The sequence below is a fragment of the Boleophthalmus pectinirostris genome, unplaced genomic scaffold (genome assembly GCF_026225935.1).
Source record: "Boleophthalmus pectinirostris isolate CB_2022bp ecotype Guang Dong unplaced genomic scaffold, ASM2622593v1 HiC_scaffold_5, whole genome shotgun sequence".
Lineage (NCBI taxonomy): Eukaryota > Metazoa > Chordata > Actinopteri > Gobiiformes > Gobiidae > Boleophthalmus > Boleophthalmus pectinirostris.
In genome coordinates, this window is record NW_026571404.1 from 7029768 (window position 1) to 7055654 (window position 25887).

Genomic DNA, 25887 nt, shown 5'->3' on the forward strand with positions numbered 1-25887 from the left:
AAACAAATTAGTCCAATTCTTTGCGCTGTCTATTTCAGTGGGTGCATTTGTTATCGCAGAAATCACAGCGACTTGAATCGTCACCTCAATTATTTGTTCAGAAGGATGTAGTTTTCGGGGCTAGTTAAGGCGGGATCCTGACATGGTGGCATTAAAAATAATTGGTTTTGTGCAGAGCCTGGTAAAAGCGGTGATGGTTTTTATGGTTTGGCAGAGACTTTCTTTAATTGGAGACACATTCTGGCTGGACTCCTCAGGTGGCTGGATTATACACTACTTTTCTCATTATCACAAAGAGGCAGAGGACAAGTACGAATAAAAAATACCAGGAAATATTCAAATGAGCCCGCCCACTGTGAGCAGGAGAAACAGTTTCCATTCTTCAAGGTGTGTTTTAAATCAACAAGTTCATGGGCATATACTTTTGTTTATGGTCTCACTGTAACCTCTCTTATAGTTTCACATCGTTTAAAACTAAATATATAAGTTCTTTTAGCTTAGACACATATATGCGTTTATTGCTTCACTTGTTAATTCTGCAGAGATCTGTGCTGTTTCTCAGTCCGCTTTGCACATAGGTGTAGGGAATGTGCCATTAAAGCTACACATAGGCTTAAGGAATGTGCAATAATTAAATCTGCACATAGGCTAAGGGAATGTGCAATAATTATAACTAAAACTGCACATAGGCTTAGGGAATGTGCAATCAAAACTGCACATAGGCTTAGGGAATGTGCAATAATTATAACTAAAACTGCACATAGGCTTAGGGAATGTGCAATCAAAACTGCACATAGGCTTAGGGAATGTGCAATAATTATAACTAAAACTGCACATAGGCTTAGGGAATGTGCAATAATTAATAGAACAGAAGAATGCAAGGGTTTGCCTGTTAAGGATAATTTAAGAGTCCTGTTTGTGCATCACTCGTGGTCATACTGGTCTCATATTTACTTTGTTTTATGGTGTTTTGTTTATGTGCTGCTTTGTGTTGTGTTGTCCTGTTTTTTGATAAAACATGTTACCCCCTGTCCCAAGACAAATTTCTCCCATGGGAGACAATAAAGGATTATCTTATCTTATCTTATCTTGTGTTGCCATGTTTGTTTCGACTCAAATGAATCATGCATTTCTCTTATTAGTTGATTCATCTGTCAGTCACATCCACCTGTATTAGATAAGATAAGATACCCACACTCATACCCACACCTTCTTTTTTCTTTGTAAAGAATTGTCAAAGTGTGTAGTTTTGGTTGAGCAAGCAACTAAAAGACCTTAGTACAAACAAATGGAGCAATAGGACAAATTTCACTACATGTACCGTATTTTTCGGACTATAAGGCGCAATATCAATATTGTTGGATTCTCTCATCTATTTTCATACATAAAGTGCACCGGATTATAAGGCGAGGAGAAAATTCAGTTTGTCGACTGGGCAAAAGTTATAGTCCAATGAGATTCATTTGGTCTTCCGATATTCTATGTTATTAGGTTATTTTTTCAGACCCAGAGTGTTATTACATACCTGACAGTTTCGACTGCTCACTAGCGTCTTCCTCAGAGTCACGTGATGTTGCTGTGACAGTGTCTGGTCAGCTGATTTAAACAGGTTTTGGCGCTGCCTTCCTACCGGTGGAGGCAGGACGAAGGCAGGGGAAACAGGGAGGGCGTTCAGTACACGAAAAAAGGAACATAGAACAGAATGCGAGAAGGAAACAGCGAAGGCGTGCACACGAGCAACGAAACACAAAGCAGAACAGGAACAACTCAAATCGGCCGTTTCTGACCACTGTAAAAGAGAGAACCTCATTATGGATTGGGATGGAGCAAACATCATTAGGACAGAGGAAAACAAACATCGCCGCTGGATTAAAGAAGCAATCGAAATACGGAAACGTGCCCACAGGACTGTAAACCGGGACGAGGGGGCTTTTTTACTCTCACACACCTGAGATACTGTCCTGAGGAAGTCGGACTGCAGATGGCGCTGTCGTCCTGCCTCCACCGGTAGGAAGGCAGCACCAAAACCTGTTTAAATCAGCTGACCAGACACGTCACAGCCACATCACGTGACTCTGAGGAAGACGCTAGTGAGCAGTCGAAACTGTCAGGTATGAAATAACACTCTGGGTCTGAAAAAAGAACCTAATAACATGGGCAAAAGTTAGTTTGGTTGAAGATGTTTCGCAGCTCATCCAAGCTGCTTCTTCAGTTCTGGTCAGACGCTGGTGGACACTTCCTTATATCTGCAGGGAGGAGCTAACCACACTGAAACTAACACACACACTTCTTTACAGTTTCTTTTAGTTAGTTCAGCCTATTGACCTGTACTGGGTGTGGGGTCTAATTAGCTCTCTGTTTGCGGATATCCAAAATGGGCCTTCAACAAAACCAAGAGAACTAAAAAACAGAGAACCCAGGAGAAAGGGGGTAACTATTCCTTACTTGGCTGGTGTTTCTGAAAAACTACAGAGGATTTTCAGACAACATGAGCTCCCGGTCTATTTCAAACCCACAAACACTCTAAAACAGAGACTGGTCCAACCCAAAGGACAAAACACCGAGCCACAAACAAAGCAATGTGGTCTACTCCATTCAATGTTGTGAAGACTGCAGTGAATGCTACATTGGAGAAACTAAACAGCTACTTCACAAGAAGATACCAGCATTTCTTTGATTTCATAAATGCCGACGCAGAACTATACTTCGCCCTTTACTACAAACTACTGTAGCTGTAATGCTCCGACAATCCATCAAGCGGTGCGACTTTGTAGTTTACCAAAGTTGTACTAAAACATTTTGACAGATTTTTGAGCGCTGTGTACCACATAAAATCGGCTCAAGGTCAGTAAGCACAACCAGAATTAATACCTAAGGCGCACTGTCAATTTTTGAGAAAATTAAAGAATTTCAAGTGCACCTTATAGTTTGAAAAATACAGTAACTGTATAGTAATTTTTTGTAACAGTTCAATTTGACTTGTTCAGTTATATTTTATATCGACTCTCACACTATTCACTCACATTAGACTGTCCCACTTTAACTGTATGCTTTAACAGTATTTAACTTGTTCATGTTGTTGTAAGGCGACCTTGAGTCCCCAGAAAAGCGCTGAATAAATAAAATGTATTATTATTATTATTATGTTCAACAAAAAATAGACACTTTACACAACTCTTCATTTGATCCCGTTTATAACCCATTTTGCACTATTAAAAAAGATTGACATGGTCTGAAATCAGGAAAAATAAACAAAATGTGACCAGTCTTAGCGGTTTATACTGAACAGAAGCATGACTGTGCAGGTTGGCGGCTCCTGTTTGATGAATGGGCCTCAGCGTCACTTTGTCGGATTCCTCAGATAAAGTTACAATCGATGGGCTCCATGTGAAGTGGAATTACTTATGCAGATGAGCTATCCTGATACACACACGTTAACGCTCAAGGACACAGGCCAGAGACGCACCAGGAGCAAGTGACCGCTACTGTCCAACACTAAGCTCCCCACGGTACCTGTGTTTTATAACGTTGTCACGATACTCGCATTTCAAACTCAATACTAAAGATAAACTTAAACGTACACTATGTAACTTTCTAGTCGAAGGTCCGCAACCTGTCTCCATGGAAATGCTATTACTTCGTCTAGAACAGGAGTGTCCAAACTTTTTTCATCAAGGGCCACATATCTAAACACAGACGAAGCAGAGGGCTGATCGAGGGCCGTAGACTGGTGCTCAGTACAGTGAATAATTGAAATATGTGGATGTTTAACACAGTAGAATGAAGCCGTCAGTCCTGTATTCATGCTAAGATCCTTAAAACCACACAATAAATATGAAATATTTACTCTATCAAGGTAGATTTAAAAAAAAAAACTTGCAATAAAAAGTAAATTTTTCATTGATGCAAGGTAATTTGGGCCAGTTCTCCTGGAAGCCTGAGGGCCAAGAAAAATTTGTCTGAGGGTCGCATTTGGCCCACGGGTCATAGTTTGGACATGCCTGGTCTAGAATGTCCCACGGTATGGCATTAAACTCATCTACTTCCATGGAGACCAGCCCACAATGCCTCTAAGCGAAGTTACAGGTCAGATCTGTGGTTTTTGAGCAATAAAACACATGTTATTGAATAAATGGTAAAAGGAGAAGTTCAGTTTGTCGAATGGACAAAAGTTTATTTGGTCGAATACGTTTCGCAGTTCATCCAAGCTGCTTCTTCAGTTCTGGTCAGATGCTGGTGGATACTTCCTTATATCTGCCTGAAGGGAGGAGCTAACTACAATGAAACTACTCTGAAACTAACACATCTACTTGTTTACAGTTTCTGTTTGTTACCTGGGCCGGAGTGTGGGACCATATTATCAGAATTATTCAGGGCCATAAGGCAAGGCAAGGCAAGTTTATTTGTATAGCACAATTCGTACACAAAGTAATTCAAAGTGCTTTACAGAATAAGAAATACATTAAAATCATAATAAAAACAAATCAAAACATAAATAATCATGAAGATTAAAATTAAAAAAGAGGAATGAAATGGAGTTTTCACAGCTCTAAACCTGACCTGGCTACTCCTATCATTTTCTTTGCTTGTTTTGATTTAGGTTTGAGGATGGAGTTGAAAATAGGAGATATCTGAGTCTAGCCAGTTTCACTTCATGGAAACCGTCTGACCTCGCAGCATTAGGAATCATTCGCTCGACTGTAGACAGGTACTTTTTTATTTAACCAATCGCTGCTATTTGGTCGTGATGTATGTAATGCGCCAAATCCCATAGGAACAAGGGCAATAATGTCTTTCCCCATGATAAAATTCACCAAACATTCTCTTTGTTCCGGCTCTAAATCCTCGATCTCGGGAATTGTTGCCAACACAGAATGTATGGCTCTTCGCTGATCAGCTTGTGCTCGGATTCACACTTCCAGGATTCTTGCAAATGAATAAATAAATAAAAGTAAAAATAAATAAGTAAATGAATAAAACTATGCTCAAAGGAGTGGCCTGAGGCTTTTAGATGGAGCTGTACATCAGACTGAGGTCCTGTGTTGTTCTCTCGTCTGTGTTGGTTCATCCTTTTTTTAAGTGGCTATTTCGTTTCTCCAATAACACACGAAATTGAATAAATGCAACATGGATTAATTTAATGTCATACTGTGAAACTCTTCAGGCAAAGCAATAATATCTCCATGGAAACACATTTGTGACAGACCCTCTACCAAAAAACTTCTTTAATACTCAAAACTGATTCCGATACCAAAATCATCATTAAAAATACTCTTTAGACTAGTTATTTTCAACATTAAATCCCATTAAATCCTTTTATGTCACCATGTGGTCTTATATCTGTGTTTTTAAATACTTCTAATGCAATCCTACTGTTTAATAATTTGACATTTATATAAACAGTGAAACTAATCAACATAGATATTGTGTTGAATGTGGTTTTATTTTGTAGCTTGTAACCTGCGTCGTCCTCTCATCAAACACGTATCTGCGTTGTGTCTTCTTTCGTCCATGTGGTTTGAATAATCATGCAAATCAGCTCCTTCTCAAGAACTCAGGACACAAACAAAGTATTTCTTGCTAATAGCTGCTACCAGAATACGGGCGTTTCTCAATTCCCAGGATCCTCGCTCCAACGACCACACGCGTTAAAACATGTGAATAATGAAGCCTGAGTGAATCATCTGTTATTGAGTTGTTTAGGCTGATCAATAGCCTACAGACATAAATGCACGGACATTTTTGGGTGATTGTAATTGTATTCCCAATCCCCTTCTTTAAGAGATTTTGCTGCATGTGTCTTGATTTGAATTAATTCGATCTGATAATCTGCGTGATCTACAGCTATGCGGCTAAAACGGCAAAATATTTACTTATTTTTATTGTAGAATCAGTTTTATTTGATTAAAATGTTCGTAAAAAAGTGAAGTTATGATGCATTGTGGGCAATTTGCAGCTCTCATAGGCGGCCAAGGATTCACCCGTGCATCCTCGGTAAAAGAGCCAAATGGAGGAGTGGAGCGTGGAGGGCATGAGAGATTTGGGAGGTATTGGAGCAGCACTTGACGGAGCTCTGATAACGTGAATCTGTCCGAAGTGCTTCAGAGGATCCTGGCAATTGGGAAACACCCGCTGTTTTTGCTCTGAAATGCTTTGCGCCCCCTGCTGGCAAACAAATTGTGTTTGTATATGCAAAAATTACAGGTCCAGTATTTTGAGCCGACCTTTGACCACATGTTTTATAGCAAAACATTATTATAACCCTCTCCAGGCAGGCGTTGCAGATCTGCAACAGCTAAATGCCAATTACCTACTTACTCCACACCCATATTTTATGAGCCTTTTTTACTCAGGAGCCTTTTTTCCCATCCATGCTGATAAACGTGGACGATGCAGACTGTGCAAAAATGATTAAACGCAAACGACCTGCCAGAAGTGCAAAGAACTTTTGTGCTTTACAAAGGATAAAAATTGTTTTCTTGGAGCACCACACGAAAAAGTGATCTATACCAAGTTGTTTTGGATTCTGTTCTGTCGCTGTAAAGCTGTTACACTGTGCTTTTTGTTTTCATTGTTTTGAAAAGTGGTATAAAAATAAAGTTAGCGTTCATATCATTTTCAGTCTTCAGTGTCAATTTACCACAACACTGCAACATCCCAGAACACACTGCATGTGAAAGTCTCTCTCAAAAAAAAGTCTGGACTGTATATTACTTTACTACCAAATGATAATTTTGCCCAAATATCAGATTTTTCCTGTTACTAAAAAATAATTTGAGCCTGAGAGGATTTTAATAGTGGTAGAACGTAACAAAGTTAAAAGTAGTAAAGAACTGTACTTTTAGGTATCTGTATTTTACTTAAGTCAGGGGTGGGCAAACTTTTTAACTCGTGGGCCACAAAGGGTTCTAAAATTTTACGGAAGGGCCGAACCAGGAGCATATGGATGGAGTTTTCTGGTAATCCACCTCATAGGAGAAAAACAAAACAAAACATAGATATGTAGAAAATATATCCCATGTTACTGAAATATCCCATAATTGAAAATCATTACAAAGCATCACAACAAAATAACCATCTTTCAAGTTCGACGGTATTTACTATTTATTGAAATGACTTTGAAAACACTGAAATTATTATGATTATTACTATTATTCAAGTTTGTCAGGCCCTAGTTTGCCCACCCCTGACTTAAGTATTTATTAAAGTGGATGTGTTTTTACTTTACTACATCTGAGTGCACGTATCTGTACTTTCTTCTTCACTACATTTTTGAACCGGACTGAAAAGTAAAAGGCTTTTTATTATAATTTAAGACCTGCTGAAAAAGCCGAGGGTTTATTATTCATAATTTGAGCAAACAAAAATATACAAATACAAACAGAAAGATAAAAATGTTGATTTAATTGTTTCTGTTGAACAAAATTCAGCAAAAATCTTGATCGAAATCATTACATTTGAACCTTATAAGACCTCAAAACCAACACAAAATACTTTTACTTTTTACTCTTAAAGTGTCAGTTAAAAATGTACTTATACTTGAGGAGATTTTTTTCATTTGATACGTTTCCTTGAGTATTTCTTTGCTCTAGTATGTGTACTTTTACTTAAAGGTTGTATAGAGGATTTTCCAAGGAACGAGAAATCCAGCGACTGTTTGTCCTTTTTCAAATGTTGCGCATGCGTGAAACCACCCCCCCTCCCCTACAGCTCCTACGTAGAAACGCCTCCTCCCGCCTCCTCCTTACGCCAGAAACAGGTTTGTTTACAGCCGCTGCACATGACCTGTAAACAACTAACTACAGTGTTGGTTAGGCAAGACGGAGAAGTGAGGAGCGGGGGGAGGAGCGGGTGTGCGGACATTTCGTTTGCGGACGAGAAGTGAGAGAGCAGAGAGGAGAGAGAGGAGAGAGAGAGAGAGAGGAGAGGGGAGCGGTGAGCGGAGATTCCGTGCCCGGAGAAGTGAGGAGCAGGGGGAAGAGTGGATCGGGCAGCGGGGACAGGAGCAGGAAAGGGGTGCAGAGAAGAGTGCGCGGAGATTCAGTGCGAATGAACTAGCTACAACACGCAGCAGCAAGCGGACTCTTTCTTTGCCTTGAAAATTACGTTTTCAGACATAGGATATCGCTTTCGTGTCCTGAAAAACGTTTGTCTAGCTCTTGGAAATAAAGTACGTTTTCATAATAAGCAGAAGTTTCCTGTCCAGGAGTAATTTGTGGACCAGTGCGTCAGTCTTTAGACCCTGCGTCTGCTTCAGTCGCGCCATCGCTGGAATGAATCTTCAAGAATCACCTTAGTTTGGCTTCGCTGCTTTTCCCCTTGTCTTCTTCTTTCAGCGACCTCAAAAACGGACTTTCTTTTGCGGCTAACTGCTCCTGGATTCTTGTCGCCATTGCAACAAACTTTGTGCGAACTGCGAGGAAGATATAGGTCAAAAAAAGCCGCTAAGAACTGTTGCGTTGGTGGAGTAAACAGCGTCTGTGCGTCTTGCGTCTGTGGACTGCGTGACAGTCGTACGTAAACCACGTACCGGCGGCGCAGGCAAGTCAGTTACGCTAGAAACGTAGGGAGATTGATTGACAGCCTGTCAGCTCACAGATAACGAGGCAGTGTCGTTATCTATTGGCAAATGTTTAGCCCCACCACGTCCAGAGTTGATGAATTTTTATTCTCTTTTTTTTGGTCATCATAATTACAAGGCTACTGCATCTCTATAATCTATCATTGACAACTTGAAACAAAAAAAACAAAAACAAAAAATCCTTCATACAACCTTTAAGTAACAAAATTGAGTACTTCTTCCACCACTGGGATTAGAACCTTCTTCACAGCAAGTTTGGTCGTCCAGGTTTGAGAATTTGTTTCACTGACATTGGCGACAAGACTTCTGTGATTCTGAAATAAAACACTTTACAGTAAGATATAAAACATGAATTACAAATGTATGAGTTTTTTCCAAGCCTAGAGCGTCCTGTACACTGAAGCTACTGCTACTAAGGGCTCATATTAAGCTTTTATATTCCTCCTCAAAAATATACCTGCAAATTTCTTCTTCTCTCAAACAGAAAACTGAAAACTTATGGATGCGGTTATACAGAAAGTGCTCCTCTGTGTTTTTAAACTCCAAACACCTCCACAAGAATCATTCGGATCATTTCTGCCATGGAATTTCTGATGTAGACAAGAATCCAGGTTTGTTTCTGAGGCGGTAAGAACAAAGATCACAAGAGTAGGTTTTGCGTAACATATCTTTAAGAAATACTGACTTTATAACCTGCTATTTATCTATTTAAGTCCTATATTTGCGCAGTACAACTTTGCCTCGTGATAAAAGTCGGATAAAACACAAACATCACCCACACTACAAACACGTTCCAGTAGCTTCACTTTTTCTCTCGGAGGTCAGGTTTGTTGTAGCTTTTCCTTGGCTCAAACTCCAGCTGCTCTGTTTGTTGGCTCGCTGCTTCTTGGACCACCTCTCCCTCTTTTCTCTCTCTTTCTCTCTCCCCCTCTCCACTCTCTCCTCCCTCCCTGTTTCCCTCTTTCTCTTCTCTGTATTTCTATCTCTCTCCTCTCTGTATCCGCTACACACCCCTTCTCTCTCTCCGCTCCTCGTCTCTTTCTCTCTTTTGCGTCTCCCTCTCTTATACTTTCTCTTTCTCTCTCTCCCTCTACGTGCTCTCTCCCTTTATTCCTCCACTCTCTCTCTCTCTACACATCCTGTACTCTCTCTTTCCAGTCTCTCCTTTTCTTTCTCTCAATCCCCCACCTCTCTCACTCCTCTCCCTTTCTCCTTCTCTCTCTCTCTCATGTCTCTATATCTTTCTCTATATCCCCCTCTCCCCTTCTCCTTCTCACCCTTGTTCTATACTGCCTATCTCTCTCTCTACTTTCTCCTTCTCCCTCTCTCCTTCTCTCTCTCTGTTCTCCCTGTTTCTTTCTATACCCCTTATCCTTCCCTTTCTCTCGTTCTATATTCCCCCTCTCTCCTTTCCTTCTCCTTCTCTTTTCGCTCTACCCCCCTCCATTTTCTCCCCCTCTCCCCTTTTCTCTCTATTTCTCTCTATACCTCCCTTCTCTTTCTCTCATGCTTCACTCTCCTCTCTTTTTTCCTTTTCTCCTTCTCTCTCTCGTTCTATACTCCCCACTCTCTCCTTCCTTCTCCCTTTCTCTCTCCTTCTCCTTCTCTCTCTCATTCTATACTTTCCCATTCTCCCTTTCTTCTCTACCTCTCTCTCTCCCCTCTCTCTTGTTCTATACTCCCCCTCTCTTCTTTTCCCCTCTCTCTCTCTCCCCTTCTCTTTCTCTTCTCTCTCCCTTCCTTCTCCCGCTCTCTCTCTCTCTCCACTTCTACTTCTCTCTTCTCTCTCTCGTTCTATAACCCCCCTCTTCCTTCCTTCTCTCCCCCTCTTCTCCCCTTCTTCTGTCTCTCTCGTTCTAGATCCCCCTCGCTCCCTTCCTTCTCCCGTTCTCTCTCTCCCCTTCTCTATTCTCTTCTCTCTCTCTTTCTATACTTCAGCTCTCTCTCTCCCCCTTTTTCCTTCTCTCTCTTTCTATACTCCCTCTGTCCCTTCCTTCTCTTTCTCTCTCTTCCCTTTTCTCTTCTTTTCACTTCTTTCTCTCATTCTATAACCCCCTCACCTCCTTTCCTTCTCTCTCTCCCCTTCTCTCTCTCATTCTATACGCCCCCTCTTCCTTCCTTCTCTCACCCTCTTCTCCCTCTCTCGTTCTATATCCCCCTTGCTCCCTTCCTTCTCCCGCTCTCTCTCTACCCTTCTCCTTCACTTCTCTCTCTCTCGTTCTATACTCCCGCTCCCTCCCTCCCTTCCTTCTCCCTCTCTCTCCCCTTCTCCTCTTCGCTTCTCTTCTCTCTCTCGTTCTATACGCCCCCTCTTCCTTCCTTCTCTCCCCCTCTTCTCCCCTCTCTTCTGTCTCTCTCGTTCCATATCCCCCTCGCTCCCTTCCTTCTTCCTCTTTCTCCCCTTCTCCTTCACTTCTCTCTCTCTCTTTCTATACTCCCACTCTCTCCTCTCTCTCTTCTTCCTTCACTTCTCTCTCTTTCTCTTTCTATACTCCTGCTCTCTCTCTTCTCTTTTCCCTCTCTCTCTCCTCTTCTCCTTCACTTCTCTCTCTCTCTTTCTATACTCCCGCTCTCTCTCTCCTCTTTTCTCTCTCTCTCTCTCGATACTCCCGCTCTCTCTCCCCTTTTCCTTCACTTCTCTCTCTATCTCTTTCTGTACTTCTGCTCTCTCACCATCCTTTTCCTTCTCCCTCTCTCTCTCCCCTTTTCCTTCTCTCTCTCTCTTTCTATACTCCCGCTCTCTCTCTTCTCTTTTCCCTCTTTCTCTCCCCCCTTCTCTCATCTCTTCTCTCTCTCCTTCTATAACCCCCCTCCCATCCTTCTCCCTCTCTCTCTCCTCGTCTCCTTCTCTTTCCTCTTCTCTTCTCTCTCTTGTTCTACACCCCCCTCCATCCCTCCATCCCTCCATCCCTCCTTTCCTCCTCGTCTCCGTTGGCTCACACACACTTTCTGTTGGAATGCTCTGGCCGTGGACCTGCCATCCTAAATATGTATTCAGCGCTGCACAACTCCAGCTTTTTAGTATTTGGACCTTGTGTGGCGCGGGCCCGGCTGCCAAACCGGGCGATGATTCAAAGACGCCGCGCAGTTAGCGATCTGATCATAATGCATCGCGCGCGGGGCCGGAGCGTTTCGTGTGCGCGTCTCCGTCCGAGGTTAGATGTGTCAGCAGAACATGTCTCCTCGCACGCAGAAGCAGCTAAAGGTTTTACTCCGTTATATAAATGGGAGCTGGCGCGGTGACGGCCCGAGGTGTACAGCGGGTGTAGATTTAATAGATGGGAAGGGGAAAAGTTTGAGCGCGATTTGAATGCTGCGATAAGTTTCCGGGATGACATCGTTACGACCCAGTTCGGCCGGGGTCAACGAGGGGCTGGAACGGTGAAGTAAAGTTGCGATTTAAAAGCCCAGTTTGTGTTTTGTGTACAGTCCCTCAGTCGTTCAGGTAGAATCCACGGCAAAAGAAGAAATTCAACTTGTCAACTGGACAAATTCAGTTCTGGTCAGACTCTGGTGGACACTGCCTTATATCTGCCTGAAAGGAGGAGCTAACTACACCGAAACTACTCTGAAACTAACACCCTATTTGTTTATATTTTGTTATTTGATTGATTGATTGCATTTATATAGCGCCTTTCAAGATACCCAAAGTGCTTTACAGTTCATTATTCAGTCACTCCACACTCAGTGGTGGTAAAGTACTACTGTTGCCACAACTGCCCTGGGGCAGACTGATGGAAGCGAGTCTGCGCCATCGGCCCCTCCGACCACCACCATCACTCACGCTCACAACACTTTCATACTAGGCAATGTGAGTAAAGTGTCTTGCCTAAGGACACAACAACAGCTTTTTTTTTTTTTTTTTACCACTGGTGCCCCCACTGTGGCTCCTGGAATTCCCAGCAGCCTCCCATCCAAGTACTACCCAGGCCCAGTCTGCTGAGCTTCTGAGATCTGATGGGATCAGGCTTTTACAAGCCGGTATGGCCACATATTTAGCTTGACCTACTGAGCTGCACTGAGGCTACATTCACACAACGCTCCTGGATTTTATTTTTTTTTTTTTTTTTTTGCGGATTGAAAAAAATTTGCGTTCACACGTGTCGGATCAATAAATAGTGAAAATGATGTAATATTATGCCACACCTGTATGTGGAGCTGTAAACAGGACACAGCCAGAGCCACTGGATACACAACACTACAAAGAGCATAAAGTCCTTCCTCTTTTCCAAAAGCTGCGGTTTATTTGTCCACACGACAACGCAACGGAACCTGCTTTCAAAAAACAATGTTTTCACCCACCCAAAACTTTGGCTTTATATGGACAAAAGGCCAAAACAAATAAAAACTGTCGAAACACTGTTTCAACCAAAAAACTTTGTCGTGTGGACACCACCTGAGCTTGGGTTATATTAACAGAATCATTCAGGGCCGTAATGGAGCTTTCAGATCTCTGGACCTGACCTGACTATTATTATTGTTTTTTATTTATTTATTTATTTAGGTTTGAGGAAGGAGTTGTAAAAAGGAGAAGGATGATGTCTGAGGCCTCCTATTTACAACTCCATCCTCAAATTTAAATCAAAACTTTTTTTTACAAAAACTTAGTTACTTTTCAGTTTTCTTTTTTTTTCATCTGCAAAATTGAATAATTGTTACAAGTTTGTATAAAAATACAGCTATACACCCTCCATTTCCATTTTCACTCATCGTCTGTTCAGAAAAGGACACTCAGAATAATGGGGCAGTGACAAAATATCTGTACCAAATGATGATATGGTCAGGATTGATACTGGCCGATACCCATACCACCTATATACCACTCATTAGACGTCTGTGCGGGACTTCGCCTGCATCTGCGATATTTGGGGGGGGGGACGTTCGCTTTCTTAAACTCTATCAAACAGGGACAAGCGGAAAGGAATTGTCTAAAATGTGTGGGAGATTAGACCACGTCTGCAAGTTTAGGCTGTTTAAAATGTTTTATTAATGTCAAATAAAATATCCAGCTCAAATGATGTATGATAGGCACACATTAATCACTTGTATATTTAACTTTACACTCATATTTAATTTGCGGGACTGCAGTTTATAATCCCACCCACCCACACTCGCATTTACCTTTCAAAATGTGTCCTGCACCGTGTTGTTTGGCGTCGGGTCCCACAGTGAAGGGCTCTACCACCCATCCTTAGTTATGGGAGCTTCCACAGTGATACATGATTCAGTATAGTAGAGTGAGTATAGTCTGAGCACAGGGAGAGAAACTGGGGATGATCATTCTAATATTTGAATCTAATCCTGAAATACCTGCACCAGAACAGTAAAGACACACACCGTGACACTGTGTAAAAATGTAAGAGGCAGATGTTTGTACTGCTGGCCTTTTGTTCCATTGGCAAAGGTTCTGTTTCTCAAGCTGCCAAGAAATCTGTATTTTTGCGTCTCCATATTCACGCTTGAGCAAAACCAGAGCAAGTCACTTACAGAGTCTTAAATAGATCGATACGGAAAGAAAATTAAACAAAATTCCGAATCCTACCACGATTTTTAGATGAAACAAATACCAATTAAGCATTTTTTAAAGGTGCATTGTGTAACTTTTCTGGTACAGAGTCTGTCAAATGCTTTTCTCCATGGAGATGTTATTGCTTCCCTTGGAATGTTCCACAGTGTGACTTGAAACATTTCCAACTAGCATTTATTTGTTATGGATGTTTCTGTTGCTCAAAAATACAATCTTTCCTTCTGTGAAACGGGCGACTCTCCACTAGGGTCGGGCATTTGATTAAGTTTAATTTAATCGATCGTCAGGACAATTAACGGTCACTGTTCGATTAATCATTAATGTTTTTATATTAAAATTATCATCATTACCTCCGCCAAGGAGGTTATGTTTTTGCCTGCGTTTGTCTGTTTGTTTGTTTGTTTGTTTGTCTGTTAGCAACATAACTCAAAAAGTTATGGACCGATTTTGATGAAATTTTCAGGATTTGTTGGAAATGTGAAAAGGAAGAACTGATTTAATTTTGGGGGTGATCCGGAAGAAATCCTGGATTCTGGATCACTTTGAAATTTTAGTTAACATTGTGGTAAATGGGGCCAAAAATTTAGTTTCTCAATATCTCGGTTAATTATTGACCAAACCCCATGAAATTTGACTCAGGGATGGACAATGGGATCCTCTTTCATATTCCAAAGGCTGATCCGGATCTGATCCAGAAGACTGATTTTATCGCAATTTATATAAAAAATGGGGGTAGTCCTTGGCGGAGGTCTGCGCTCTCTGAGTGCTTTTCTAGTTATTATTACTATGACTAATCTGAATAAATAAACTCAACTTTACAACATATAAACCATAAACACTCTAGAGCCACATCAGTCCATTTGAGATTATAATGTGTTTAATGCAGATTTGACACATTTGTTTATGTTTTACTGAAAACAAAACTTAAAACCACATGACTCATTTGCATAAACTAAGTGCTGAAAAAACAGTTCTTTCCTTGTGCGCTGATGCGGTTCAGCTTCTCTCGGACTAAAGGACATGACTCAGTGGAATATGAGTGTTCTCTCTGTGACAGAGGGATGTTGATGATGATGATGGTGAGTGTGTTCTGTGTGTGTGTCGTGTTGGAGATGGTTCATGTTTTCAGAGATCAGACGTGTGCAGGTTTAGTGCAGCTCTTTATTTAACATCATTTCACTTTATTTATGTTGGTCACTTTATTTATTTTAACTACTGCTGTGATGAAAAGACTGAAAAGTGTTTGTCTTTTGGACACATGTGACTCAACTTTATGTTGCAGTAACTGGGACACTGTGTTTACATGCACCATGATGAAACCGGGACACTCAAAAAACCTGATCAAACCCGGGACACTGATGTGATGTAAACACACTCACTGAGTGGAACAGTGTCTCCAAGGAGCCAGAGCCCAAACGTGGAACTGTGAGACACAACTCCAGTGTTTGTGTCAGACTCAGCCTCATCTCCTTGCGCTACACTACGCACAGCAACCTACATTTGGTTTGTTGATTAAAAATTGAACGTGATCGACAAAATTATTAATGATCAGTTATCGATTTGTCGACTAATCATGCCCATCGCTATTCTCCGCAGATCTGAATTGTAAAGTAGCGTAGTGCTGTTACCTGCTTGTCTTCCTTGTGATAGGCGGGTTCGATTTATACCATGGAACATTCTAGCCAGGCTGGTGCCACCTAGTGCCTCTGCTCAATTTCATTTCTCTCCAGCGACTAGGTCAGGAATCAAAATACAGTAGACGGTTCGTAAAAACCCCAGAAGTGCGAGTTCAGGCACCAGCCAATCAGTGAAGAGCCATAAATTCTGTGTTGTCAACGATTCCGGAGATCGAGGATTTAAAGCCGGAACAAAGAGTTTGGTGAGTGTTTGTTGAATTTTATCAAGGGGAAAGACGTTCTTCCTATGGAATTTGGGAAAAGATTAATATACCAGTTAGCCTCATTAGTGAAGCATTACAAACGTCAAGACCAAATAGCAGCGATTGGTTAAATGATGAAAAAAGTACTCGCCTACCGTCGAGCGAATGAGGTCAGATGGTTTCTACAAAGTGAAACCGGCTGATGAATCAGGCTAGAAACATTCTAGACAAAGCAATAACATTTCCATGGTAACATCAGGTGGCAGACCCTCCTCTAGAAAAGTTACAAACTGCACTTTTAAATCAACGATGACATTAACAAACTTGTACAAAAACCAATAATGTAGGGAAGTACTTTTAAAAAAACATTTCTTACAACTTCTATAAACCCTGACATTCTGAACACATCTCGTATTCAGTGAACCCATTTCAAATCTCTTGAAATCCACCCAAAACGATCGAAAACATGTTTACGAAAAACGCTTTGGACATTGCGTTTTGTCTCGCGTTGCTTTGGGACCCGTTTCCTCTCATTCCCCATTTTCTCTTCACCCAAATCTGCAAAAACGCACGCTCTTTTTAATAAACAAAACTCCGCCTAAACCCTCTCAACGCGCAGCACGCTCCCAACCCAGATACGCAATAACTTTGTAATCAGCCTCTTAGTAGTTTTCTTCGTTAACTATGCATAAACTCATCAAAAATTAACACTATCCACACTGTTCATTACTACAGCTACTCTTTACTTGACGTCACTCATGTATTATGCATGTGTATACCCAGATTCTCGGGCCCCGGCGAGAGGGATGAGGAGGGATGGCGGAGGAGAAGATTTTGTATTTTTCAAAAGGCTAAGTGCGAAGAAAGTTGGCACATTTGTTTTGATTAAGTCCCGGTTTCAAAGTGTTCCCTCCGAGATGAACAGCGAAGCAATTACTTTACACAGCGCAGATCAAACTCATCGTACGAACGGAGGAGACGGAGAGAGAAAGAAAGATACAAATTGCAGTTATTTTAATGGGTGTAGAGGAATCGGGAGCGCGTGCAGATGCTGATGAGGTGAGGAGAGATTGTGTTACTGCGAGAAGACGGAGAAGAAGAGTTGTTGAAAGTATCGGAAATCTCAAACTAATAGAGTCTTAAAGCAAGTATCGAGACTAGATATTCATTCGATTCTAAAAAAGGCCCATTCACAGGACAGAAATGAAGCTTTCCTGGGGTGTTCAGATTTTCAAATTTCTAAACTGGGTTGGTATGAATAAATTTGAGAAAAGAGCGTGTAAACATTGTGTTTTCTTCATAATCTGAGGGGCTTCGGTCGCTGCTTTTTTTGCTTTATGATCATTCGCAAACACGTTTTTCTGTATTTTGGTGAAACAAATGAGAATTTACGATCTGCTTTAGTGTTGGTGGAGATGAGATTAGTCAAAATTTGGGATAGTCCTGTTTTTGTCCTGGTTTAGACCTGATGTAATCCTGATTTAATCTTAGGCTACGTTCAGACTGCAGGGCTTAATGCTCAAGTCGCGGTTTTTTGGTGAAATCAGATTTTGTTCCGAGGTCGTTCACATTTCCAATTAAACGCGACTTGTACGTGATCTCCAGTGTGAACATTAAACGCCCCAAAAGTGTCCCGCATGAGCATTGTAGGACACGACGACGTCACACACAGCGAACGTGCTCAGTATTTACGGAAGTCGTCTAAACGCTGGACTTGTCTCCCAAATTACGGATCAATTTCTTTGTAAAATGGACAGGATACACGTCCAAGATCGCTTTGTTTGTGCGAGTCTTTATCCTCCTTGTATTTGGCTCGCAGGTTCTTTATTTTTTCGTTGACATTGGAGCCAGGACCGACTGTAGCCGCGCTCGGACATTTCAGAAACCGCCCGGTTCCGATAAGACTCCTCCAATTTGGCCTGAATTCAGTGATCTCTCAAATATGAATGAACTCTCTGACCTCGCTGTCCCTCCATTGACGAGACTCCGAGCCTGACGTGTGGGTGGGATGAATGCGACCTGGCCGTTCAGACTCAAAAGATCGGATATGTGTCGGTTTTAGGAGCACATATCCAAGTGTCCTGGGTCACATTTGAAAAAAATTGGATCAGTGTCGTTCAGACTGTCATTAAAAGATCAGATACAGGAGCACAGGGGTGAAAAAATCCGATTTGGGTCACTTCAGGCTGCAGTCTGAACGTAGCTTTAGTTTAGTCTTGGTTTAGATCAAATTGGTGAAAAATAGGGACACCTGGGTGGGGCATTTCTTGTATAAAACTGGGACAAATCACTGGTTTTGTATAAATCTGCTGGGACAGGGGACACACGACTCAAAACTGTGACTGTCCCGAGTAAATAGCGACCTATTTTTGAATGATTTTGATCAAGTATAAGAGCACATGGACTAGTGCACGCCCATGGACCACCTACCCGGACCTACGACATATAAAAGAACATACCATGACAAAAATCACATTCACCTTTTATTATCATTTTGTATCAGAATCAGTATTGGGTATCAAGTCGATTCCTTAGTATCAAAATCGACTTTGAAATTTCAGTTTAGGCTGTTATAAAAAATAAAATGTGCAAGAATCACATTTTAGAATGAATGTTTGTACAGATCTAAACTACAAGGTTGGAAGTTTTTATGCAGTTTTTATGTAGAATAAGAGATTTTGTTGTTTGTGAAGGAAATTATGGTACTTAAAAAAAAAAAGGCAGCTAATTCAAATTGCAATTTCAGTTCAATTATGATTAATCTCACAGCCCTAAGTGAAAATTGTATGTGTTGTTTTTTTTTTTTTTGTTTTTTTATCAAAACGGTGTCAGCCTTTTTGAGACAGCAAAGTGAGACTCTGAGAGGAGAGGAGGAAGAAAGTAAAGGAGGGAAGGAGGAGAGGAGCGGAGGAGAAGAAGGAGGCAGAAAAGGAGAGGAAATGAGGAAGAGAAGAGGACCAGAAAGTGATGGAGGAAAGGAGGGAGGAGCAGAGCAGAAGATAAGAAGGGAGAAAAGGAGAGGAGATGATTAAGGGAGGAGAGGACACAAGGAAGAGAGGAGAGGACACAAGGAAGAGAGGAGACGAGAGGTGATGAGAAGAGAAAGAAAGTGATGAAGGGAAGGAGGAGAGGAGCAGAGGAGAAGGAGAAGAAGAGGAGAGGATCAAGTGAGAGAGAGAACATGAAGAGAAGAGAGGAGGAAGAAAATGATGGAGGGAAGGAGGTAGGAAAGGAGGCGAGGAAGGAAACAAAGAGAAGAGGAGCTGATCAAGGGAGAAGAGGAGACACGAGGAGAGGAGGGGATGAGACAGGAAGGATGGAGGAGAGGAGACATGCTTCATCAGAGTCTCTATGGGGATGATCAGGACTCTGTCTGATTAGATTCCTGTTCAGTGTGCAAGTCTTTTCTCTTTACTCTTTTATTGTTAATGTGTTTTTTCCTTCGTTTGGAGACTAGCTCTAAAAGATGCACATCAGACTGAACTGCAATGAAGTCTGCAAAATCTGTCGTTTTCAAGAGCTCTTAACTTTATTATAATCGCTCCTTTAGCATGAGATTTCTCTGATTCATGCAGGTTTGAGTAATCTTGGCTTTGTCTTGTTTTTTTAAGGTAAAAGTCCTCAGGAAAAATATCAAAATCTGACTCATGTCCCACCCACCACCTGCACTTTCATTCAGATTTTTGACATTTCTGAACATAGACTGTATAAAGGAGTGGGAATAGGAGTTGATTTATGGACAAAATAGCGAAATAAAAACACCAGGATCATGTAGAGCGAGTTAATACGAACGTTTTAAGACCAAAATGTCGAGGCTCACTGCAGCAGTTGCAGAGAGAGGAGCAACAGTTTTTCAATGTAAAGTGAAATGGAGCCAGAGTCGGTGGACCCAGATGTCCATTTATATACTCTATACAGTTTATTGTTCTGAAATATGAGGTAGCATATGTAAGAATGAAAATACCATACCGGAAAATCAGCTACTCGCAACTCTGAAAGATCCTCGGTTCCGTAGTCAGGCTGGAGCCACTTAGTGCCTCTGCTCAGTTCCATTTCTCTCCAGCGACTAGGTCACGAATCAGAATAAAAAAAAATAAAAAAAAAAAAGTGTTTTAAAAATTAACACAATTAAAATAGTTTTTTATATTATATGATATTTTTGACAGCACAAATTTAAATATTCATTCTTTTTTTTCAGAGATTTATTTTTATTTATTCAATATTTTACTAGGTAAGTCAGCTGAAAACACCTTCTAATTTACAGTGACGACCCGGCCAAGAGGCAGAATAAAACAAAAGCACAAGCAGAAAACACTCACCCATCAACTATAACATGAAACAGTGAATAGAGATTTAAGAGAGTGAAACAACAGCAGATTAAAGATGGGTCCAGTCAAGTGGTAACGGAGGGAAACAGGGGCAGATTTTTTACATTCAAATGTCTCTTATTCAGAAACTAGAGGGACTATTGAAATAAGTAAAGTATCAGAATGTAGGAAAGAGTTACACTCCAACAGGGTAAAGTTAAACCTGTGATATTCTTTCAAGTTGTTGACAAAAAATTTAAAAACTCATGTCGGTAACGGAGGGAATGAAATATGCAGCACTTTTTGGGCAATAAATCCAAACAGTGATAACTCTTGGTTCTCACTTACATATCCTTAACAAACTGGTTTGAATATTTGCTTCATATAGTTTTCTACCATATGGTACAAGATTAGGTTGAAAAACCTCTTACTTTTTGAGTAATGAGATTTTTTATTAAGAAAGGTCATGGTAACGGAGGGAAAAGTAACGGAGGGAAAATTGTTCAAACAAGTAGAAGGTGCAGGATTTTGCATAATTTGTCGCTTTTTTCTTCTGAATACTTTAATATTACTTCAAAATGAAAGGAAACTATTTCTATAAAATATGTCAGTCCTTCCAAGCAAATTTTTTATCATTTTAAATACATAAAAAAAAAAAATCATGTACCTTCATCAACAGTTCAAAGATGGAATAACACAAGATATGATGAAATACATCCATTTATTTACATGATTTGCAGGTCTTTGAAATTTGGGAAATAATTTTTGTTCCATGTTTCATACATGGTCTGTTTAAAACGTATGGAACTTTAGAACTAAAAATGGTACAGAAAAAAGGTAAACAGTTTCATAAACTAGAGTACATATGTATCTGTTCAATACATTTTTATATCAGATGCATTAACTTGAATTTTTGGCCTTGTTGTTTACTTCTGCTTGACCAGGCCCAGATATAAAAGTGTTAAAAAACCATGTGCAATAAAACTGGGCAGGAGGTAATGACGCTGACAGAGCCTATAGAGATTAGGATGCATAAAATAATGTGAGGAATCCATACATTACATCCAGGATAAAAGTTTGTGGAGCCCGTAGACTGTGAGTTCTCCAAGTGAGTCACAGAAACCAACTCCAACAAGAGCTGCCTATTTTGGGAGCTCCAGCGCTGGTGGGAGGCCTGCTATTGTCATTTGATGCTTGGAAAATTATTCCCAGGAAACAGATATCATTATGGGCAGTCTTAAATTAGATCTGGCAATAACGTGACATTTTTAGGTAAAAAAAATAAAGTTCTATATAAATGTGTGAACTCAGACAAGGTCACGGGGCTTATTGTCAGTAACAGCGAACATGACAGGTTAGACTTCGAATTTCGTAACTTCATAATCGATTTTCAATTTCATAAGTTCATAATGTCATTGCTTTTTGGACATGAGGAGTAGATACGACATATAGATAATTCCTGCAACCACAATGTAAACACGGGTCAAAACTTGTAGTTATTATATGTTCAGACTAATGACGTCAATTTTATTTTGTTAAATCAAGGTTTAAAAAAAGTCTTCCTTGGGTGTAAATTCTCTGTATTTTGGGAGGAATTTTCCATTTTGTTGACAAAGGAAGAGGGATTCTGTTTTAGAACTCAGCACTATTTCTTATATTTTTGCACTTATCATTTAATTCAATTCAATCTTTATTAAGAACACATAATATCTGGTTTATAGTAAGTAAGTAAATGAAAAATAAGAAGAATTAAAACGTAACTATACAATGCATGTTATAATGTATACAGCAGGGATGTAACAATAACCAAAATATTGTGATATCGTATCTTAAAAAGTCTCACAATAATATCGTGGACTATATACCAAATATTGAATTACAAGTTTCTTTGCAATTCAATATATTGCAAATGTAATGCACGATTTTATAGCAGCAAAAGCTTATAAACGTTGAGAACTACATATCCCATAATTCATTTCAGTGCAGACAATATGAGGAAATATGTTTTTTACATCAATTCTTGGGATTATGACGGAAATAATTCGCACCAACATCTTGTCAAGGTATTTTAAAAGCAGAAAAGTGTCTCATCTACAATTATATCAGCCTTTCCAAAATATCACAATAAATATCGTACCGTGAGATGCATACCGTGAAAATATCGTACCATGAGATTTGGATATCGTTACTTCCCTAATGTACAGACAAGACTGAAAGTGTCAGAGGTGAATCACACCTAGAGCTTAAATGATTTGATTGCTCAGATTCATGGCTCTAAACATAAATGAATAAATGCAACATCTAATTGTGACAACACAGGATCTCACACAACATTTTACAAACATTTCACTGGCGCTGCAAAACCTCTGCACTTTCAGTAATATTCTCAAGAGTCATTATAGGCCACTGTCAAACTCTGAAACCTCTTTTTCTTGAAGTTGTGCCAAAGATGTGCAGTATACAGTAAGGGAGTTATGGTGCATGTATTTGTGCCGAACCATTTCAGTGTGGGATGTTTGGTTTGGTGCAGGACCGTGGACGAGTGAATTCGGGCAATTTGTGTGTGTTTATATTCTGCCACGACATGAGCAGCTACACCGAAGACTTGTCTTTTTAATATTCATAAGTCTACACGTCTGTGATTGAGGTGGAAATGTTTGCCGTGGCGCTTTATAGTTAGGGCGGTCGCCTTGACAACCAGCTGTTGTCCTCTGACCTTTGTCTCTCGCGAAAGTGTATTTTCAACCTCTGGGGACATTGTAACTGCAGCAGATCTGCACTTACTGCAAACAATGTGGACAAGTAGTTTTTTTCTGGCCAAAAATATGAAGATTGAGTAAAACTTCAGGCTGGAACTGTTAGTGCTGTGCTTTACTTTTTGAAAAGTTTTGTTTCCCGTTAAAAGGAATTTCTTTTTTAGAATATTACAAACATTTGTTGCTTATTTGAGAATATTTAATTTAACTTATTAGTATTACCAGCAGCACTTTTCATTTATTTTATTTTCTCCTTTGTATAATGTTAAAACAAATAGTTGGTTTAATAAAAACACACAAATAAACAACAAGTAAATGGTTTTGCATTTTGTTCCCAAAAACTGAACCGAAAATGAACCAGACCGTGACCTCAAAACCGAGGTACATACCGAACCGTGATTTTTGTGAATTGTTACACCCCTAGTCTACAGTACAAGGTTGAGCAGAAACATTTGAAAAGTGTCATTTTGACATCACTGGAGCACGTGGAGAATTCATGGACAAGCGTATTTGCCATAAATCTTACATTGCTTATACATGTCTCTGTTATGTGAGAGGTCACTGGTGACATAATGTCCATTTAATTAACGAATCCATTAAGTAAATTACTTTATGTAAAGCTCTGATAAATATTTACTACATGCACTATCCCACCAACTCAAGTCATAATTAAAAAATGGTCGTGATTTACGCAAAACTGACTCTTGTGCCCTTTAAACCTCGAGTGTTTTCTGTTTGAGAGAAGAACTCCAGCCTAAATACGCATAGTTTGCATGTTAAAGATGTGTGAATGAAACAAATCACAATTCCAGCTATGTTTGCGATGCGAAAACAACATTATACCCAGAAAACAGCGTAATATGGGCCCTTTAAGGATCAACATGTATCTGCTAACGATGCGCTGGCATGCTTGGCGTCGGGTTGCACATGTCTCACTTTGTTCACAGATGGAAGTGGGCAGAAACTCCGCCATAACTGGAAGAAAAAAAAAAACCAACACAAAAAAAAGCACAACAAGAGAAAGAGAAGAAGACGGTGAAAAAATGCTGATCGCTGCTGCAAGTTTAACTCAATGTCTGGACGATTGGAGCTAAAACGCGGTAATCACAGGCCCGTGTTTGCGATGTGCAGCGGATGACAGAGGAGGCCTATCTCTCAGCTCATAATGAATGCCTATGCCGACATGTGGGTGGAGATTAGGTCATTGTCTTACTCATTGCGGTACAGAAATAGCTCCGTGTGGCATTGCATGAGAGCTGCACAGTAATTTATGCTCCAAACAAGGAAATAAGTTTGTACTGATGAGCTGAATGTGTCCGAGATTCACTCTGGAGCCTATAGAAGGAGATATAAATGGACCAGCCTGGTGAGTCGAGAAGAGTTCAGAGTATGGAACTTTTTTTTACTGGGGGTTCCGCACTTTTTTTTTGTCTCCATGGAGATGTTATTGCTTTGCCTGTGAAGGATTATAGGCAAGGAGATAATGTCTCCATCGAAAAACGCACATGGTGAACCCTCCACCAGAAAACATATGCAGCTTTAAGAAGAAATAATTGAATGGGGAATGTTTTTATTAAATATTATATGTATTATTATTATTATACGTACTGCATTTTTCTTCCTCGCTGCATTTCATTAACATGACTTACTTCTAGGGATGTAACACTAACCAATATATCGTGATATCGTATCGTCAAAGTTCTCACAATAATATCGGGGACCATCACAATATATCAAATTACAAGTCTCTTTGCTTAAATGAAGAGTTATGGTGCAGCAGTAGCTAAAAAAGTCAGAGGAAACTACATAGACCATGATCCTTTGCTCCATTTCAGTGCAGACTACAAGAAGAAATAACAGTTCTAAGCACTTTTAAGTCTTAGTTCTTTGGATTAAGTCTTGTCAAGGCAATTTAAGATGAAAAAGTAGCAAATTAAAAGTTTTGTTTGCCTCCACAAAATATCGTAATTTGGATATTGTTGCATCCCTAATCGTGAGCCACCATATCGTGAGCTTTCCCACGATATCACAATAAATATTGTACTGTGAAGTTCATACCGTGAAGATATCATATTGTGAGACTTGGATATCGTTACACCCCTACTCACGTCTGATGGAAACTCTGAAGTGAAGTTCTGCACGTTTATCAATATGGAGCGGATCTGAAGTGATTAGAAAATATGGAATGTCATGACAAATATTTGAATCTTGAGTGGTGTCACAACAGCGAAACAAGTCAAAAAATCAAACTTTTTTTACATCCAGAGAAAAGCACAGTCTGTATAAAAGAAGTGGACTAAGAGAGTGTGTATTCAGCGCCACTCAAATGAGGCTCGTGATGCTCATGGTTACAGGAGCAAATCTGGAGCCAGGCTCTATGGCACAGGTGTCAAACATAAGGCCCAAGGGCCAGATCCGGCCCCCCAAGACCTTTAATGTGGCCCTTGGATGATTTTCTACTAAACTATTTAAATTATATTTTCTATTAAAATCTTGTTAATTTTCTGTGGTGTTTATCACAGCAGCGTCTCCAGCGTCTCTGTACGTGGCCCTCCCACCAGAGCAGCACAAACGAAGACTTGTCTCTTTCCAAACGCTCTTAAAGGACGATCGTTTTGACTGTTGACCGTGACACCCTCATCAGAAAAATGTCCAACATGAGAAAAGTGGAGCCGAGTGCAAGATTTTAAAACAAAAATTTACTTATTCCTATTTGCATACAAGTTCATGTTAAAACATTGTGTTGAAATTGAATTTTTCTTAAAGTTTCAGATTGTTCATAATATTATAATATTATAATAAGAAAGAGTTCATCAATTCAAAAAGATTTCTGTAAT

The 25887-nt window shown here is 40.2% G+C and overlaps 1 protein-coding gene and 1 pseudogene across 1 annotated transcript in view; one reads left to right on the forward strand and one right to left on the reverse strand.

The window, feature by feature from the left end:
• The window catches only part of hs3st1l1 (heparan sulfate (glucosamine) 3-O-sulfotransferase 1-like1), a 150376-nt gene that overhangs the window by 92317 nt on the left and 32172 nt on the right, over positions 1-25887 (forward strand). The window lies entirely within an intron of this gene.
• On the reverse strand, positions 12460-12576 carry LOC129411647 (5S ribosomal RNA; annotated as a pseudogene).